At 38.2% G+C, this 19,323-nt stretch overlaps 1 protein-coding gene across 12 annotated transcripts in view; it reads left to right on the top strand.

Annotated features, from left to right (window-relative positions):
* Positions 1 to 19,323, top strand: part of LOC105478121 (FERM and PDZ domain containing 4) — a 924,449-nt gene that overhangs the window by 430,108 nt on the left and 475,018 nt on the right. The window lies entirely within an intron of this gene.

The raw sequence follows: 19,323 nt of genomic DNA, 5'->3' as shown, positions 1-19,323 counted from the left end.
TATAATACAACTTGAGTTTTAAGATTTTTTTTTTAGGCATGAAAATTCATGCTTTTCCAACAGCAGAAGAACATGAAAAAATCAGTTTGTTTACATGCATAGCTGATAGTGTAATCAGTACTATTAAGCTGCTTTAGAAGGTTAACCATTGGTAATTATAAAAATAACTGAAAATTAAAGGACAGTACTTAGATTTCAGTACAGCATTTTATATCCACTATTCAGTATTAGACTTTTTATGCAGTATTGTACATTTATCCAGAGCCATTGCTCAATGCATATCTTTGAAAGTCCAATTAGAGTCTTAGAAAGAACATGGCTTTTTGTCAGAAAGACACCCAAATGCCAATTTTATCACTGCTGCTAATTCACTTGGACAAGTTACTTTCCTCTCTGAGCCTCAGTATTTTCGCCTGTAAATGAGGATAATAGTGCCAACATCATAGGGATGCTGTGAAGTTCAGTGATGTACATGTAGCTCTTGGCACATGGCAAGAGTTTAAAAATGTCAGCCACTTCCCAACCACCTGCCCCTCTGGCCTACCTCCCTCCACCTGTTCCTGTGCCAAGCGTTCAGGTGCTTTTCAAGAAGTACACAGACACTAAACCATGCCATCAGATTCTCTCTGTGGTTTTTGAATTATTGATGTTGTTTGTAATAGAAAGAGAGCTTAACTAGGACTGAGACATCTTGTGTTTAAAACAACTTAACATTTACAAACTATTTAATCTTAAATAAGTCACTTGGCCACTCTGAATTTCCATTTCCTTATCTGTAACATCAGCATTATCAAACCATACAGTGTTATCTGAGACTCAGGTGACATTGTATGTGGAAAAACTTTGAAAACTCTCAAGCATTATAAAAGGCCAAGTTTGCTCAACAGTTTTATTGAGCACCTACTATATATCAGGTCTCATGCGCTCATGGAATTGACATTCTAATTGGGAGAGATCGGGATCAAATTAAAAGCTCTTTAAAAGTAGGGATTCAGTCCTATTTATCTTTGAATTATTACTACTTTCACAGTAAATTGACATATAGGGTTTCATAAATGTTTAATGAAATGGGAAGATAATTTATATAAAGGAAAAATAAAGAAATTTATACAATTTTAATGATTATGTTGTCAAATATTATGGGAGATTCATATGACAATAATAACCTCTAAATTCAATCTGTACAAAGAACCTGATTAGAAAAAAAAATACCTGATAAAACAAGATAGGTATAAATTAGAAAGCTGAAGGCCAATTTCTTGTCTTGTTCATGACTTAGGAAATACTGGGTCCTGTAAGCCTGCAGTTCCTAGCATATTGCAGTGTTGATGGATGTTAATTTCTTTTGGATATTAGAACATGAATTACTCTACATCAGCCATTTTATTTAATCAGGGGTGATTTTGCTCCCAGGAGAAATTTGGCCAGTTCTGGAGATACTTTTGGATTGTCACAACTGACAAGGGAGTTGCTAGTGACGTCTAAAGGGTAAAGGATAAGGATGCAGCTAAACATCCTATAATGCACAGGACAGTCCCCATAGCAAAGTATTAGCCTGTCCAAATGTCAATACTGCTGAAGTTGAAAAGCCCTGATCTATACAATAGAAGAAAAAGTCTATATTTATTTTCTAACATTAATATATATTAGGACATTTTTATGCATAGTTGATAATAATAGACTGGATTTAATTGAATAAAAAAATTTGAAAATGTGACTTTACACTTAAGAAATATATTTTTGCATTCTTTTCATATTGTATACATCTAAGTATAGAAATATTTTTTTTTTTTGGTATTTGTTTTGTAGCTGCATCAGAAATAGATGAGTTAACATGTTCAGACATGCTCCATTCATCCTGAACATGAATGAAATGTCTGCCAGAGAAGGATCATTTCCTGCCATATTTCATGTTGGAAATCAGACTTGGTCTGTTTTAGTAGTGTTCTTAGCATTTTGAACAAATATCTTCCATATTCACAGGGAGGAAGATTTATTAAAATATTTCCAATTAAACTCATTTCAATTCTTGGTGCCAACATATTCTATTTACTCTTCTATTATGTGACTTTCATACTTGACTATGCATTCAGAAAGAGAGGCTATGTTTAGATATTAATCCTGAGGATTTCTGGAAAATTTGTCATTAAAATATTTTCTACTACTCCTTTCTCTTTGATATTTGATCCAAAGATTTTTATCCACCCAGAGCTAGTTCATTTTCAAGAAGCTTTATGTTTTTTATCTTTTTGAAAATCCATTTTTGAGGAGGGGTAAGGAGTTGATACAACATTTCCAGAAGCTGATCTGAAAACTAAAATGTATCATTATGTGTTTTCTATAAGTATAATCCTTGGAATTGTTTTCCTAAATACATTTTTTAAAATGGTTTAAGAAGTGAAGCAACTATGTTTTAAATAAACTATTTTATGTTGCAATTCAGAAGCAGTTCAACAGGAATTGACAAATTTGAGTCAGAGCAGTGACCTGTTTTTGTAAATAAAATTTTATTGGTTCACAGTCATAGGCACTCATGTATGCATTGCCTATGGCTGCTTGTGTGCTACCACAACAGGGTTGAGTGGTTGCAACAGAGACTGCTTGCCCTCCAAAGCCAAAAATGTTTACTCTCTGGCCCTTTATTTTTATTTATTTATTTATTTATTTATTTATTTATTTATTTATTTCTGAGATGCAGTTTCGGTCTTGTTGCCTAGGCTGGAGGGCAATGGTGCCATCTCAGCTCACCTCAACCTCTGCTTCCCGGGTTCAAGTGATTCTCCTGCCTCAGCCTCCAGAGTAGCTGGGATTACAGGCATGTACCACCACACATGGCTAATTTTGTATTTTTAGTAGAGATAGGGTTTCTTCATGTTGGTCAGGCTGGTCTCGAACTCCTGACCTCAGGTGATCTGCCCCCCCCGCTTGGCCTCCCAAAGCACTGGGATTACAGACATGAGCCACCATGCCCAGCCCTGTCTGGCCCTTTAAAAAAATTTTGCTATCACCAGCAGTATAAGAGTAGATCTTTAAAAATGTGATCTATAATCTTCTATGGTGTTGATAAAACTTTTCTTTAAACGTTGTGTATTATCTATCATAATGTATAATTTAAATGTATACTCATTATTTAATCATTTGCATATTTGTACTTGAACATCCTAAAGTTAGTTTCATATCTCTTTATATCTAAACTATAAAATGTTTACAAATTGATAATTCTATATAATACAAAGTCATTAAAATTTTTTAAAATTACTCTTGTAAAAACTGTGCCTTCTCTCAGATAATATAGTCTAATAAACTTCAAATTCACTATAAATATTTGTATTAGTTAATCCTTTTTACACAGTTCTACTTTCCTTAAATACTCCCTTTAAAATTAGCAATGCAGTTATAAAATCTATAAAATCAGGAATGTTGAAGGGCTTAATTACAGTGTCTGTTTGAAGAGTTCTTTAGATAGTGGAATAATCATGCTTTAGAAAAATATTTGCTCAATTACATGAAATAGTCTCTTTTGTGGTTCCATCTGCAGATGGAAAATGACTTATTTGTACATGTCATCATATATGAATTATTTGTTTATGCTATCAATTCATCACATTAAGTCAGAATCAAGGCCATTTCCCAGAATGAAATTGTACCTTCTTTCTTTAAGACAAGTATCACTTCTGTTCTCAGGTATCCATCATTTAGAAATTGGTCATTGGCAAGATTAGTCTCAGAAACACTTAGGGAGTTATCCCATCAGATTATCCTTGGCAAATGTTTAAAAGGGTTGGGGGAAAACAAGGGAAGAATAAAGAAACTCTGCTTGCTTAAAAACTGTAAATAAATCATTAACTTCAGGGAAATCTGGATGCTGAAGCTTGTCACAAAAATTCAGATGAGAGCATTAGTGTTTCTCCAAGGAAACTTCATTTCTGAAGCAGTTTGTATGGTATCTGTTCTTTTCATGATGGTCAAGATTATGCAATTGCTTTTGTATTAGTGAGAGTATTCAACTTATGTAACAAATGTTGAGACTTAACACAGTAAAAATTATTTCTTACTCATGTCATTATCCAGTGAAGGGAGGGGGAAAGAGTTTCTTCTCCACACAGTCATGCGGCAACTCAGGATCTTTCAGTCTAGGTAGCAGCTAAGTATGGCCTGTGAGTTAAGTATGGTGTTTTAGTTAGTTCCAGCTGCTATAACAGAATCCCACAGATTGAGTGGCTTATAAGCAACAGTTATTTCTCACAGTTTTGGAGGCTAGAAGTCTGAAATCAGGGTGCCAGCATGGTTGGATTCTGGTGAGAGCTGAATTCCTGGCTCATAGACAGGTATCTTCTCCCTGTGTCCTCACAGGAAGAAATGAGGGTGATAGAGCTCTCCGAAGTCTCTTTCATAAGGAAACAAATCCCATTCATGAAAGCTGAACCCTCATGACCTCATTGCCTTTCAAAGGCCTTACCTCCTAACACCATCACATTTGGGATTAGGATTCAATGTGGGTGGAGAGATAAACCTTCAGTTCATACATAACATGTGGTTTTGACTTTTATAATGTTTACAATAACCAACAAACATTTTTGACCATGAAAATTATATGCAGTTCTAATTGCTGAGTTTACCATTGAAAGTTGTGCTGGAATACAGTCATGCTTATTTGTGTACTTATTGTCTATGGCTGCATTTGTGCTACAGTGGTAGAGTTGAGTGGTTGTGACAGAGACAATATGACCTACGAAGTCTAAATTTTTTCTATCTCACCCTTTCCAGAAAAAGTTTGGCAACCCCTATTCTAGAGGCTTGAACTTCGTGGAACTCTCAGGAGGTTTTAAGGGCAACCTAATAATATGTGGCTCTGCCTACACAGTTGGCTGGCACTCAAGCATGTATCCCCAGTGCCTATAAGGGAGGCGGTAAATGCAGTCTAGTAAAGTGATGCAGATGAGAGACCACAGATACAGTGAACAAGAGTCAGTGTCAGACATTTTATAGGAGGAATTTATTGTGTGGACTCACCTTTGAGTCCTGCCTTCAACTATGACTTCGTGTTATTTTAAGTTCAGTAAATGCAGGAGCTCTTTTATTCCCTCTCCCCAAGCTGTCATTGTTTCACCTCATCACACTTTATTTCCTCAATGTGCATAGTCACAAAATGAAAGACAACTGGTTTGCTTTTTGGTTTTTAGGGGGCTTTTTATAGATCAAGATAAGCAATGTGATTAAAACAGCAGGGGTGTCCAATAATTGAGTTGGGTTTGCCAGGCTCATTTGTGTATTTACTGAACTAGTCATGCAATAGGTGTTAGAAATATTGATCAAGGCAATGTTTTATTTTTCTGGATCCTGTTGTCCTTTTTGGTCTGATTGCACCTGCCAGTGTTTGTGAGTTATTGTCAAATGGGCACCTTCCCAAAGGGTATTGTTTCATTGGAGTATAAATTTCATGTGAGAGTAGACGCTCCTATAAATTCAAAGGTTGTGATCAGCCAGATTTTTCCTTCAGGACAGAAGAAAGAGACAAATAACAGGAATATGGCAATAAGAGATTTTTATCTTACTAAAGGGAGGCCCTTCATAATAAAAACCAATAGGATCGTTGATTTTTCTTGGGTTCCTGGGAATTTCTCAACATCAGTAATAACTTTTAAAAAACTGGCAACAATAGAAATTACAAATATTTATCAGCCCACCAAAAGCAGTGTATAAAACTGATGTTTGACTCATTACATTCCAAAGATTTATGTGTTTTGGCTTAAAATCAGGACAGGACTGACTCAGACCTTGTCCAAGTGGGTCACTTTCATGCCATCAACTTTGGGTGTATGAGAGTTCTTCGAGGACTTTGGAAAAGTCACAATTGCATGGAAAATGGAAGGTGGAGAAGTGGCAAAGTGTAAATTCTTTGTAATTTCCAGCTTTTTCACTTACATGTATCAAAATGCTACTGCCAAACCCCAATATTTGAGATTTCGTGGTAAAAGCACACTTCCAACTTTCATGTAGGGTTATTATCTCTCTACTGCCATCAAGGCAGCCTGACCCCTGACTGAGGCGGCTCTCTGGTGAGTGTCAGACATCTTGGGGTTGACTTAAAATTGCTCATCAGGGGCTAGCAGATATAGAGAAAGGAAAATAAGGCCTGGCACACTGGCTCACGCCTGTAATCCCAGCACTTTGGGAGGCTGAGGTAGGAGGATCAGTTGAGCTCAGGAGTTTGAGACCAGCCTGGGCAACATAGTGAGAAACTATCTCTATAAAATGTAAAAAAAATTTGCCTGGCATGGTGGCATGTGCCTGTGGTCCCAGCTACTCAGGAGGCTGAAGTGGAAGGATCTCTTGAGCCCAGAAGGTCAAGGCTGCAGTGAGCTCTGATCGCACAACTACACTCCAGCCTGGGCAACAGGGTGAGACCCTGTCTCTAAAAAAAATAAGAAGAGGAAGAAGAAGAAAGAAGAAGAAAAGTAAGACATTGCCAGGACTTTTCTGGCACTCCATGGCATCCTCACACATTACTTCCTTTCCTCTAAACTTTCCAATAGGTCATACATATACTTTAAGGTTGTTGCCTGACTTTGGAATTGTGACTGAGGTTAAATGTGAATATATATATATATATTTTAAGAATGATTTTCAGCCAATCCACTGTTCTGCAAATGACTATGCATTTCTATTAGATGATCATCTCATTTCAAATAAAATTAATGGTCATCTTTGGTCACCAAACTTGTGGTCTCATTCACAGCATCCTTTCCAAACTGACCTGTTCTAAAAAAAAAAAAAAAAAAAAAAAAAAAATGTGTTGAATGGTGAGTTTACATGCAAGAAGTCTCTATTACTTTATTTTAAAAAGGAAGAATAGTAATGTACTTCCAACCCATCTCAAACTCTCAACAGTTTCCCCCAAATATCAATAAACTAATCTATAACATTCTATAATGGATTTCTGCATAACACAAACCATGTAGAACAAAAATTGCCAAACTATTTAACATTTAACAAATGCATTTGTGAGCTTGGGTGCAGTATATAATGCTACTGTGCAATGTTAAATGCAAATTACCTCTTCCTCCTCTACTGCAACAAACACACTACTGCCAATAAACATTGGATTGACCTGTATGTAAAGTATATGGAGACATGAAAATGACTCAGTTATCTCTTCCTTGTGTTCACCTGTTTCTCCTTTTCTTTTTTGAGACAGAATGTTGCTCTGTCACCCAGGCTATAATGCAGTACCACAGTCATAGCTCACTACAGCCTTGATCTCCTGGGCTCAAGCCATCCTCCTTCCTCAGCCTCCTGAATAGCTAGGAATACAGGCCCATGCCACCATGCCCAGCTAATTTTAAAAAAATTTTTGTAGGCACAGGGTCTTGCTATGTTTCCCAGGTTAGTTTCAGACTCCTGGGCTCAAGCAGTCCTCCTTCCTTGGCCTCCCAAAGGGTTAGAATTATAGGCATGAGCCACCACACCTGGCCCCAGCTAATTAAAAAAAATCTGTTGTAGAAATGGGATCTCTCTATGTTACACAGGATGATTTCAAACTTCAGGGCTCTAGTAATCCTCCAGCCTTGGTCTCTCAGAGTGTTGAGATTACAGGTGTGAGCCACTGGACCTGGCCTGTTCACCTGTTTCTATATGCTTCTTCATTCCCACCTCATGTTTTAACATGAGATTTTATAGCTTTCCTATCTTTCCTGCTTTGTTCATGGAATTTTCCATCTTCTTTAAAGGCATTTTCAATTGATAATATGGAAAAGACTATCATGCTTATACACAAGATATTTAAGCAACTCAAGCACAGGATGTGTTCCAATCCAATAACTGCAGTGTAATCTACATCCTCTCTTCTAGCCTGCTGAGCACATTGAACATTTTCTCTGGCATACATGTGCAAATTAATCATGGCAGGTTTTCAGTTTAGTTAGCGAATTGAGTGTACAAATGTCTTATATGTTGTTATAGCAGATATTTGGAAGGTGAGAGTAAAGTATCGGGGCATCTCTATAAGATTGCCTTTATTCACAAAGCTGAAGATATTCTTGTCATTATATAGCATACTAAAGGTTCTAGGTGGAGGAAACCTGGTTTATTTTTTTTGATGGAAGTTTTTGTCTATGACATGTGGGAAGGAGAAGCATGATAAGCATTTATTCCAGGCACTGTGCAGCATCCTGGACCCACATTCCTCACACTGGAGCAGAAACAGTTGTCCATCTAAAGGGCTTTTTTTTTTCTTTTTCTTTTTCTTTTTTTTTTTTGGAAGCAAAGCCTAGTTCTGTCACCCAAGCTGGACTAGAGTACAGTAGTGCGATCATGGCTTACTGCAGCCTTGACCTCCAGGGCTCAAGTGATTCTCCCATCTCAGTTTCCAGAGTAGCTGGGACTATAGGCATACACCATGATGCCCAGCTAATTTTTTAATTTTTTGTAGAGATGGTATCTTGCTATATTGCCCAGTCTGGTCTTGAACTCCCAGGCTCAAATGATCCTGTTAAGTTACCCTCCCAAAGTGCTGGGATTACAAGTGTGAGCCACTGCACCTGGCATTTTTTTTTTAATGAAGCTGCATTTCTTCTTCCAAAGAGGAAGTATGCCCAGAAACTGCATGAAATTGGGTGGGCTGGCTATCAGTTGGAGTCCAGCCCAGCCCAGAGGATTCTGCCTTGGGCTCGGCTAAATTTCTCTTGTTTAGTCCCCTCTAGTTGGGATGAAGTTACTTCCACCTCCCCTCAGGACTGGAAGAGACAAACATATGCCCCTTCAGACTTGGTCACTCTAAACACTTAGTGGATGGGGAGATGGTTTTTCTTTTCTCCACTGGGATCTCCCTTCTCTTGAGGCAGTAGAAGAAATGTTATTTTTTCCAGTTAAGGAAGAGGTTCACTGTGGACTGCTAAGTTGACTGGTGCCCTAGTTCTGATTTATTGGAGGAATTTCACTCAGAGCCCCTTTTGTGTTGCTATGCATTTTGTTGCCAGGCCAGGGAGGGAGTGAGGTATGAGTGGTGGTTGAAACCCAGACATAGTATATCCTGTAAAGTCTAAAATATTTACTAAAAAATTAGCTCTTTGGAGAAAAAGTTTACCAACTCCTGTTCTAGTCCATGTGCTGTAAACCTGGGATCCTGAAATTCTGCTTCCAGGGCTCCTAAGGATAGGCCACACTGAAGAATGTTCCAGTGGGTCTGTTTGCAGAGGCAAGGTGGACAGAGCTGAGATGCCTGGACTGCACATCCACATGGAGCTCTGGAGTGGCCCTGAGTGTGAGTTGGGAAGAGGAGGGGGTGGCATAGGCAGGGTCCTGAGGCCATCTCCTTCTGCCACACCATGGTGACACTATGAGGGGCTTAATGTTTTTAAATTTGAAACTACCTTGCAAGTCCTTATGAAAGAACATTTATCAGATTAGGAGGGTAGAACACATATTTGATTTAACAGATTAGTAGCTTGATTTGGAACTTTTACATAATTGGATGTATAGTGTGTGGCCCTCTATTTGCATTCTTTCCCAAACCTGCATATGTTGAGGGTGGACCTGCAGGAAGAGGGGTAACTCATTTACACAAAGGCACTCTGTATGCAGAGAGAGGTAGTTGCCTGACTGAATTGCCCTTAATCTGGGCTTTCCTTTTAAAGCACTCTTGCCCAGAAATGATAAGAAAAAGGGGAAAACAGTGGGTTGGGATTTTTTCCTCACAAAGGAACTATATTTGCGGCCAGCTCTGAGGCTCATAAGCTTCTTAGCAAGACAAAGAGAACCCAAGTGTTGAGAAGTGCCAGCAACTCCTTTGTCAGACACTAAATATTTTCTGCCAGAGCAGTAATAATAATTGACATCACCCACTTGGTCTCTTTTTTTCAATCTCTTCTCCTCTCTTATGTCCTCATTTTTTTTTTTTTTCAAGGAGTTCTTGCCTTCGTCTCATAGAGGATGTCTGCTCTGGTTTGAATGCCACCTCCAAAGCTCATATTGAAATTCAATTGCTATTGTGATGGTATTAAGAGATAAGACCATCAAGAGATGATTAGGCTATGAGTGCTCTGCCTTCATGAATGGATTAAGGCTGTTATAATGGGTGTGGGCTAGTTATCATGGGAGTGGGTTATCTTAGGAGTGGGATCCTGATAAGAAGGATGAGTTCAGCCTATTCTTCTCTTTCACTCTCTCTTGTGCTCCCTTGCCCTTCTGCCCTCTGTCTTCCACCATGGAGTGAGGCAGCAGGAAGCCCATTGCCAGATATGGGCCCCTCGACTTTGGACTTCCTAGCCTCTAAAACTGTAAAAAATAAATTCCTTTTCAATATAAGTTACCCAGTCTGTGGTATTCTGTTACAGCAACACAAAATGGACTAAGACAATGTCCAAATATAATCACCATGGATGGACTGACTCAGAGTTGCCTGTACTTAAATTATGGTTCCAGTACCTTCTGCTTCAACGAGGGATGCCAGTGGTATTCTTCCCCTTTAGGGTTTTGCAAACGGATGTTTTGACAGCTAACCACTGCTTCTTGTGATTCGTTTCCTTGGAATTACTGAACCCCAAACCCCATGGGATTTCTGAAAAAGACTGCTTCTCAGTTGGATTGCTGCTGTGTTAAAAATCAAAGCAGTTTTGGCTCACATTGCATCAAAATGAGATCTGTCCTTCCATTTCTAAGAGCTGACTCTTCATTCACTTCACTGAAATGAAGAGTTTCGATTTTCCACCATATTCTGATATGTAAAGGTTACCTTTGTGTGCTCTTAGCAGACAAAAATGCTAGAGTGGTAGAAAAATACTTACAGGATTATTCAGCCCTTAGCATCATTGCTTCATTGATAGTCCAGGGTACAGTGGCCTGCTATGAAACCACTGTGAATTCCAGGATGAGCCCATTAATTTTCTTGAGCTTTTTGGTGTTCATTCCTTGAAATTGGAATAAGACTGAGATTATTTTTAAGGATATATTTTCATGTTATCTAATAATGCTGTTGAACCACTTAGAGTCATAGGAAAAATATGTATTTTTTTCTTTGCATAATTCTTATGGCAATTTCTGTTCTTTTTTTTTTCTACTGATGAGAAATAGTACAGACAAAAGGAGATACATATTGCATGAGATTCCTGAACCAGTTTAGCACTTTTTAGCACATTTTAGTATAATCTTTCCTGGACACCTTAAAATTAAGGACTCACTTTCCATTAACGTGATGGTCATAGAATATCATTACACCTGCCAAGATAAGGTTCTTATAATTTGAAAAGAAGATGATGAAAAATTCAGAAACCAGATTTCTGGTCACCTAAGTTTGCGATTTAAACCCAGAAATGTTGCCAACTAATAAGCCTAGGATAAGATATTTTGGTCTAATAAACCAGCAATTGGTGCCAGTTGGACTCTTAAGGGGATTCACAGAGTAGGTGAGATTTGTCTTGGATTTTCTTGTCTCGCTCTTTCTTTTGTCACTTCCTTATTTCTAGAGCAAGGATTCTCAACATCAGTACTATTGACATTTTGGGCTGAATAATTTTTTGTTGTGCAGGGCTATCCTGTGCATTGTAGGGTGTCCAGCAGCATCCCTGGTTTCTACCCACTGGATATCCATAGCATCCCCTCCCCTAGTTGTGATTATCAAAAATATCTCCAGATCTTGTCAAATGTCCCCTGGAAGAGAGGAGCAAAATCACTCCTCGTTGAGAACCTCTGCTCCCTTCTGCCAGTTGCTGGGTGCTCCACATTATTGTCTAGAGTTCTGAACTAATCACACCAGTAACCCATCCCCAAGTTCCATCCTCAGGAGTGCCCAAGCTCCAAAATCATTGCTCTCTCCACTAAGTCATGGCCCTCACCAAGGATGGATATGATATATTACTTGTTTAAAGTGGTTCACACTTGTGCATGTATGTCTCAGGGGATGAACTCAGACCAGCATTATGTGCATTTTATATTTTTATTTTTTAAATTAGAAATGGAGTCTCATTATGTTGCTCAGGCTGGTCTTGAACTCCTGGGCTCAAGTGAACCACCCACCTTGGCCTCCAAAAGTGCTGGGATTACAGGCATGAGCCACTATACCTAGCAATATGTGCATTTTAAAAGAAATCTGCTAAACAAAATTGATGTCTAATCAGTAAAAAATAAGAGACTGTCTATAGGTTTACTAATAGTCATTTGGTGTTTTTTGAGACTTATGGCAATTTTATCAGATAGGTAAGGTTATAAAAGTGGATATTGAGACTCAGGGAGATTCAATAATTTGAACAAGGTCAGGCAGTTTGGTACAAAAAGCAGGACTACCATTCAGGTCACTTGAATCTTAACCTGGTGACCAAGGTATTTTGAAATGTCAAGAGAGTCTTTCTAGGTGTTCTAATTGTCCCAAGCAATCACTCATATTCCTCTTTCTTTATCTCCTACCTGTTATGGATTGCTATCTTCTTTTATACCATGTATTGTTCCTTGTAACTCACAGAAAGAGTGTTCCAGAGGTGAAATTCCAAGTAACTGAAATGTGTCTATTGAGAGTTACCACAGTTTATGGGAGCTTTTACACAAAGTATAATAATTCCAGCTGCTGACAGTAATTTTCTATATAGGCATCCCTTTCCACTCTCAAGCCTCACTTATTGTGAACAAAAGCAAAAACAAGACTGTTCTTCACACTCGACTTATAGGAGATGACAACACATTCATTCTCTGTCTCACTCTTTCTTAGGCCACTTTGAAGAAAGTGTTTCTTTCTAGAGCAAGGATTCTCAACATCAGTACTATTGACATTTAAGGCAAGATATGCTCTTGCCTTAGCAAACAAGAGATAATTCTGATAGTCCTTGTAGAGTCCAAGCAACTAACATGGTAATTGATTTCTTAGTTTCTTAGGGAAACGTTAAGGGATTCTGTTACATGTTAGCAAACTTCCAAATACTAGAAGTTGTTAAGGATCATGTATATTCTATGTTTAATAAGTAAGAATTTTTTTTTACTTGCTCTTTTTATAATTATACTGTAACTAATTTGGAAACAATGTAAAACCCATAAAGAATAAAGCAAATTATCCATAATTCAAATGCTCGGTCATAACCCCGATGACATTTTGATGTCTGTTCTTTTAGCCTTTTTTTCCTAGTCATATACATAGGTTAAGAAAACAAGGCTGAGTGCAGTGGCTTACGGCTGTAATCCCAGCACTTTGGGAGGACGAGGCAGGTGGATCACCTGAGGTCAGGAGTTCCAGACCAGCTGGCCAACATGGCGAAACCCCGTCTCTACTAAAAATACAAAAATTAGCTGAGTGTGGTGGTACATGCCTGTAATCCCAGCTACTCCGGAGACAGAGGCAGGAGAATCACTTGAACCCGGGAGGTGGAGATTGCAGTGAACCGAGATCATGCCACTGCACTCCAGCCTGGGCGATAGAGCGAGACTGTCTCAAAAAACAAACAAACAAAGAAAACAAATACACTGGAATTATAGTAGTCAGGATTTTTAAGCATTCAAGATTATGGGCATTTTCTGGTATCATTATGTATTTGATTTTGATGACCGCATATGCTCTGTTTTATATTGTATCATATGATGCTGTGTGTATTCGAATGTATTCTTCTATTCAAAGTTTTGAATATAATAGGCATACAAGGCATTTTTCAGTGTGCTATAGTCGCTTGTGATATTAAATTGTGGAGGGAGAGGGAAGGATGGATGCCTGACCTTTGGTTTTTGTGAAAGCCACAGGTCTGAGCAGATTCCATAGAGAAAAGGTGGTGGTAATATCACCAACCATATTTAATAGGGCAGCATAGACAGACTGGGAAGAGTGTGGACAAAACTAGCTAACATTAAAGGAACGCAAGCCAGATGAGCTTCTGTTTCCTGGGGTCATGGCTGGGAATTGTTGCTCTGGGGCAGCTGGATGGAGGTACCTGAGATGAAGGATAAAGAGGAGAGAGGTTTGCTTCCTACTTAATCATGCTTTCTGGGGGCTAGAAACACCATCATTATCATCCCTAACACATTTGTTAACTATTTCCTCTATTCAGAGGACCTCTAAGAAAAGCAGGATGCCTTTGAAAGCGTGTGCTTAATAACCAGAAGTATACTGAGAGAGAAAGAAGACCATTTGGGCAGTTTTCAGAGACTTAAGCCATCAAAATCATTCCCTCAAAAATGATTCTAAATTATCAGAAAGGAAAAATATTAATGAGCTATTGAATATTGGTTATAGCTGATATGTTATTTCTAGGACCAAAAAAATCCCAACCTAGTCTAGTTGTATTTTGCAGTCATGTGTGTAGTGGGTAGCAATATTCAAAGCTCCTCACAGAATCTGTGTACTCTGTAGGACTTACTTTAGAATATAATTTTTATTGGACAGAGTATACATATTTAAGCTTATTTTGTATTGGGTTTAATTATTAATTATGATATTCTCTCTCTCTCTCTCTGTGTGTGTGTGTGTGTGTGTGTGTGTGTGTGTGTGTGTGTCCCCTGCTTAAAATCTTGAATTATGTTAGGCACAAAAGGCATGAAGGGGATTTTTTGGTGTGCTGAAGGTTCTTTGTGGTATTAGTCTGCAATGGAGGTTTACTTAGTGACTTAATTTCCAGAAACACACTGCAGTTTCAACTGGAAACTATTTGTTTGTGGAGCAAGTTATAACTGGGCACTTAATGATGTCCTCTGCCATATCTAAATGTCGTTTGAGAGTTGTTTTTTAAACTTTTTAATTTGACAATGATTATTTTCATGGCAAAATAGGCAGATGTAATCATCAAACGTATCTACACTTCTGTTCAGTAGGTTATAACATCTTATGAATTCTTAAGTTACTTTTCTTGAGAATACCATATGCAAATACTCTACTATAAAACCATAGTTTTCAGATGTGACTAGATATTTCTTTGGCAAAATTCACTGCTGATGCACATTATAAAAGGAATATACCTTTGGGGAGATTGGTGCATATTACATAATTAGTTTTATAGAATGAAGAATAATATAGAAATTTCTTAAGTGGACAATTTCTTTATCTCAGTCAAATTGGCTACTCTAGGGAAATAAAAAAAAGATTTCACTAAAGTACAGACTGAGATTGGATGCAAGCAGTGCCCCTTATACAGCGATTGTGGAATTGTAGATCAGGAACCCAGGAAGTGCATGCTGTCTCTAGTAGATGCTTCAGGTCAAATATCCCCACTTAGAGCTCCCTTGGCCAAGAGCCCCTTGACCTCCAACCGTTTGTTCCCTTGCTGCAGTTGACTGTTGCTGGGAGAGGCCTTTGCTTGTAAACATTCCAGCCAGGCTCAGGGCCTATCTTTCCATCATCTTGTGACCAGGGCACCACACCACCCAGGTGAGTTTTGTTGTTTCTCTATTTAAAACTAACTTTACTATGAGCACTTATCCACCAGGAAAGGAAAAATAATTCCAGACATTACAAATGGAATGTAAAAATGTGGTAAACTTGCCTGATGTTCAGAAATGTGCTTTTCTGAGTTACAGTCTCAGCCAGTTGCCTTGAAGACCGAGGAGACCCAATTGATCAAAGAGCAAGGAGCAGGTGTCTTCCACAGGGAAGCCAGGCAAAAGGTCTGTGCTTTCCAGGTAGGGTGGACAATGTCAGGGTCTGGCCTGGATCCCTTCATATGCTTTTTACTGTTTCTTTACCTTCCCTCTCCATTCGATTTTATTTTGCTTTTCTGTCCTTTTCTTGGTGCTTCCCCTTGACTGCTAGAACCTACTTTGAATCCACTTTGTTTAACGAATAGAAAGCTGGAAGTAGTTGGCAGGCTATGCCCCCAGCCCGTACACATAAACACATAGATTTTGGCTCATGACTGTCTAGTGCTGGAACAAACACCAACACAGCAAGTTGAATGTGGCTGTGTTGCCTACTGGTTAAAAGCAGAAGGTCTAGACTCAGAGAAACCTCAGTTCCACTCTCACCTCATCCTTTGGTAGCTGTGGAACATTAGGCAAAGTGGCCAACCACTCTGAGCTTCGTTTTCCTTGCGAAGTAGAGGAAAAACGGAACCAAACTCGTAAGATTGTTTGTGCACCTTAAAAGAAATATTGCACAAAAGGAGCTGTTCATGGCACATAGTAAATCCTCAATAAATGTTAGCTTTATAGAAAATCTTTCTCTTAAGTTTTAAAGGAGCCTTATGTTTAGATAATTCTCCGTAGCACAACTCAAAAAGTCCTTGTGAGATGGAGCAGCTATAGGTGTCCCCATTTGATAGTGAAGAAAATAGGCTCAGAAAGGTTAAACGACTTTGTGTTAAGTCATATGGCTTGTTGTGGTCTGTGATGAGGACCCCAGGCTCTGGAATAGCAGGGTACTGTATTATCTAGGGTATGCGCAGCTTCTCAGCATCTAGCAATCTGACATTTGGGGATTATATTTGCCTGAACCAGTGAGCACATTGAACTCCAAGTATAAAAATAGACCTGAGATTTCTAAAGATCAGAAATATTAATAGTATATTACTAAAGAAAGGTGTAACATAAAGAAAAGAAGAAGAACACAGAGTATGTCCTCAACCATTCTTTGAATGCTACAAGCAATAATAGTTCATGAAGTGCAATTTTTCCTTCATTTCAAATGATTCCAATTGCTAGTATTGATTCTTCTACCTTATCTAGAGGAAATGAAAGAGGTTTTAGATGATGATGTTCTCACAAACTCTTGAATCTGTGAATCTGAAAATATCACAATGAAAAACGTGAAGGTCATGTGCATAAATCTACATATGATAACATTCATGTATGTGTTAATTACTTCCAAATAAATTAAGATCAGACATATGGAAAATCATATGTACTGGGAGGAAAAAAACTCAGGTGTGTTCAATATATCAAAGTGCAGGAAGTCTAACCTGGTCTGACTGTTGTTGGAGGGCATGTGTGAGTCAAGTCTTTAATTTGTAACAGAATGAAAGTGACTCTATTTCACTATTTTAGACAGCAAGGTTGAGGGTATGAAATACACTTAGAAATAGGACTTTGATTAATATATAAAGGAATTCAAATTATATTTGAGTTACCTGGAGGGCTTGGGACCACCAGGTCTTAGAGATTTCAGCTATGTGTGAGAACATCCAGAGGACAGAACAGATGCAGTGGAAAAGACACAAAATAATGTCATATAGGTGAGGAGTCTTTAACATTTTGTTTGAGGCAAAGAGCAAATACAAGCAAGACATGCAGAAGTGTAGAAATGTTTTTTGAATACTGGGCAGGTTGTGCTCTAGATGAAGGCATAGACTTATTGTCAGTCCTTCTTAAAGGTAGAACCAAAATTGGAGGAGGAAAGTTATGAAGCAAATCAGAGGATGCACCTCTTCCGGCTCAGTTGGAAATAGCGAGTGAGTTGTCCATCACTGGAGGTGTTTTCCACTTATCAAAGATGTTACAGAAAGCTTCAGATATCTGACTCTCCCCCAGCATTATGAATATTTCATTTTAATTTTCATAATAATTTGTGGTACTTATCATTTAAACATAATCTAGGTCCTTAATAGGATATTTTTAACATGTCATGAGTTTTATACTCTTGTGGTTTTGTGAATCTAGTTAAGAAGCTCTGTCTGTCTTAAAGTCAAATATACCACAGATAATGTCATTACCCTCTACTTAAAGTAATGGGTATTATTTATTGATGCGAGTTCTCATATAAAAATGAAGATTGCATTTTTTCAAATGGATATAATTATACCAAGTGTATTTTTAGTTAAAATAGTTGGATAATGTGTGTGTAGTGTAATAATATCTTCAGAGTGCTGGAGGAGAGAGAGAGAAGGGAGGTACAGGTAGCAGGAAGGAGTGAATGATGGAGGAACTCCACACCAATAATTATATATCCAGAAAAATAATTGCAAATAATGGGTTGAAATAAATATTCTCTAATTAACTGCAAGAGATTTTCTACTAAGAGGAGCAGTAAAGAGTGTACTCCATGAACAAGGGAATATTATCAGGAGAACTTGAGATGTAAATAATGCTTGTTGGGTTTTTCTTCTTTTTCCTCTCTCTAGAAGGGAAGGATCACCAGGAAGAAATAAGTCCAGATTCCCCATCAGTTCAGTGATATAGAGCCCAGAGTCAGAATATAATTTTTTAATAGAAAATGTATTGTAGTATTTCTTGAAAAACAAAATAGATTGGACAAGAGCACAAGTGGCTATAGATCACCATTTTGTAGGCTACTGCAGTGATTTTGACATTGGAGGGAGGGAGGGAAATATGCAGAGAAACAATTAAGTGTTAGAATTTATAGGATTTGATGATTAATGACATGTGAGGCGTTAAGGCTAGCCAGGATGCAGGAAGAGCACCTGAGTGGATGTTGCTTCCTTTTAGCAAGATAAGCAACAGACAGACTTGGGAATAAGACTATTAGTTTAGTCCTGAGGCTGGTGATTACAAAATGTATGTGAGAGATCCAGGTGAAGATGTCAAGTGGACAACTGAATATATTGGTATAACCTGATAGGCAGCTGAAACAGCTTGCTTTGAGATTCAAAGGAATTATGTTGAACCGTGATCAACCCTAATCAACAAGAAGAGAGCCTACAGCCCTCCTAGTCTCTAGAGATTCTTGATGGACGGGCTGGTGGTAGAAAGGCAAGTATGTATTAACAGTTTTCTGCTCATCTCAGTCAAAATTTCTGCTTTCATTGAATTTGTTCCATAGACTGTCTCCTTGTCCTCATGTGCTGTCTTTCTGTTCTTCTACATTGTTACAAGTTTAGAAAAGAACCTCATTTTATTAATAATATCACCAACAGTTATTTACACAAAGCCTTTATTTAGCCAATCTGAAGTTCTGGGGGACTGGCAGGGTTAACATTATAGCAGTAGTTTTCCAACATCCTTGCTTTTCAGCCTTTCCAACATATTGATCAGCCGTCTTCTTCTTCAAGATCCTTTTCTTACTGTTTTTTTTGGATCCCTCATGGAGGATCTTCTGGGAAACTCTGTACCCCTCACTCCATACAGCACATAATTTGACATTTTCATAGTCCCCACTTCACTTCGTGCTCACTCTTACCTTTCCCCAGTTTCATTAAGATCCTGCCCTGCACTGAGATCCAGAATTTGCCCTTCTGCAACCCAGAACTTTCAGAGGCAGTGACATGTCAGCCTCTTCCTTCCTGCACTGGAGCAGAAAGCACTTAATTTTCCCATGTAAATAAAATATGATGGAAGTAGCAACGATTTTACTCTCAAGGAACTTTTACTCCATCCAACGTTGGGTCTTAAGCTCAGAAAAGAGATCCAGTTTGGGGAACAATTTTGAGTTATCGGAATGCAGATCATAAAAGAGGGAGTAGCTGGAATGGG

This window comes from Macaca nemestrina, chromosome X (genome assembly GCF_043159975.1).
Source record: "Macaca nemestrina isolate mMacNem1 chromosome X, mMacNem.hap1, whole genome shotgun sequence".
NCBI lineage: Eukaryota > Metazoa > Chordata > Mammalia > Primates > Cercopithecidae > Macaca > Macaca nemestrina.
Note: the sequence above shows the minus strand (reverse complement) of the source record. Positions and strands in the feature narration are given on the sequence as shown.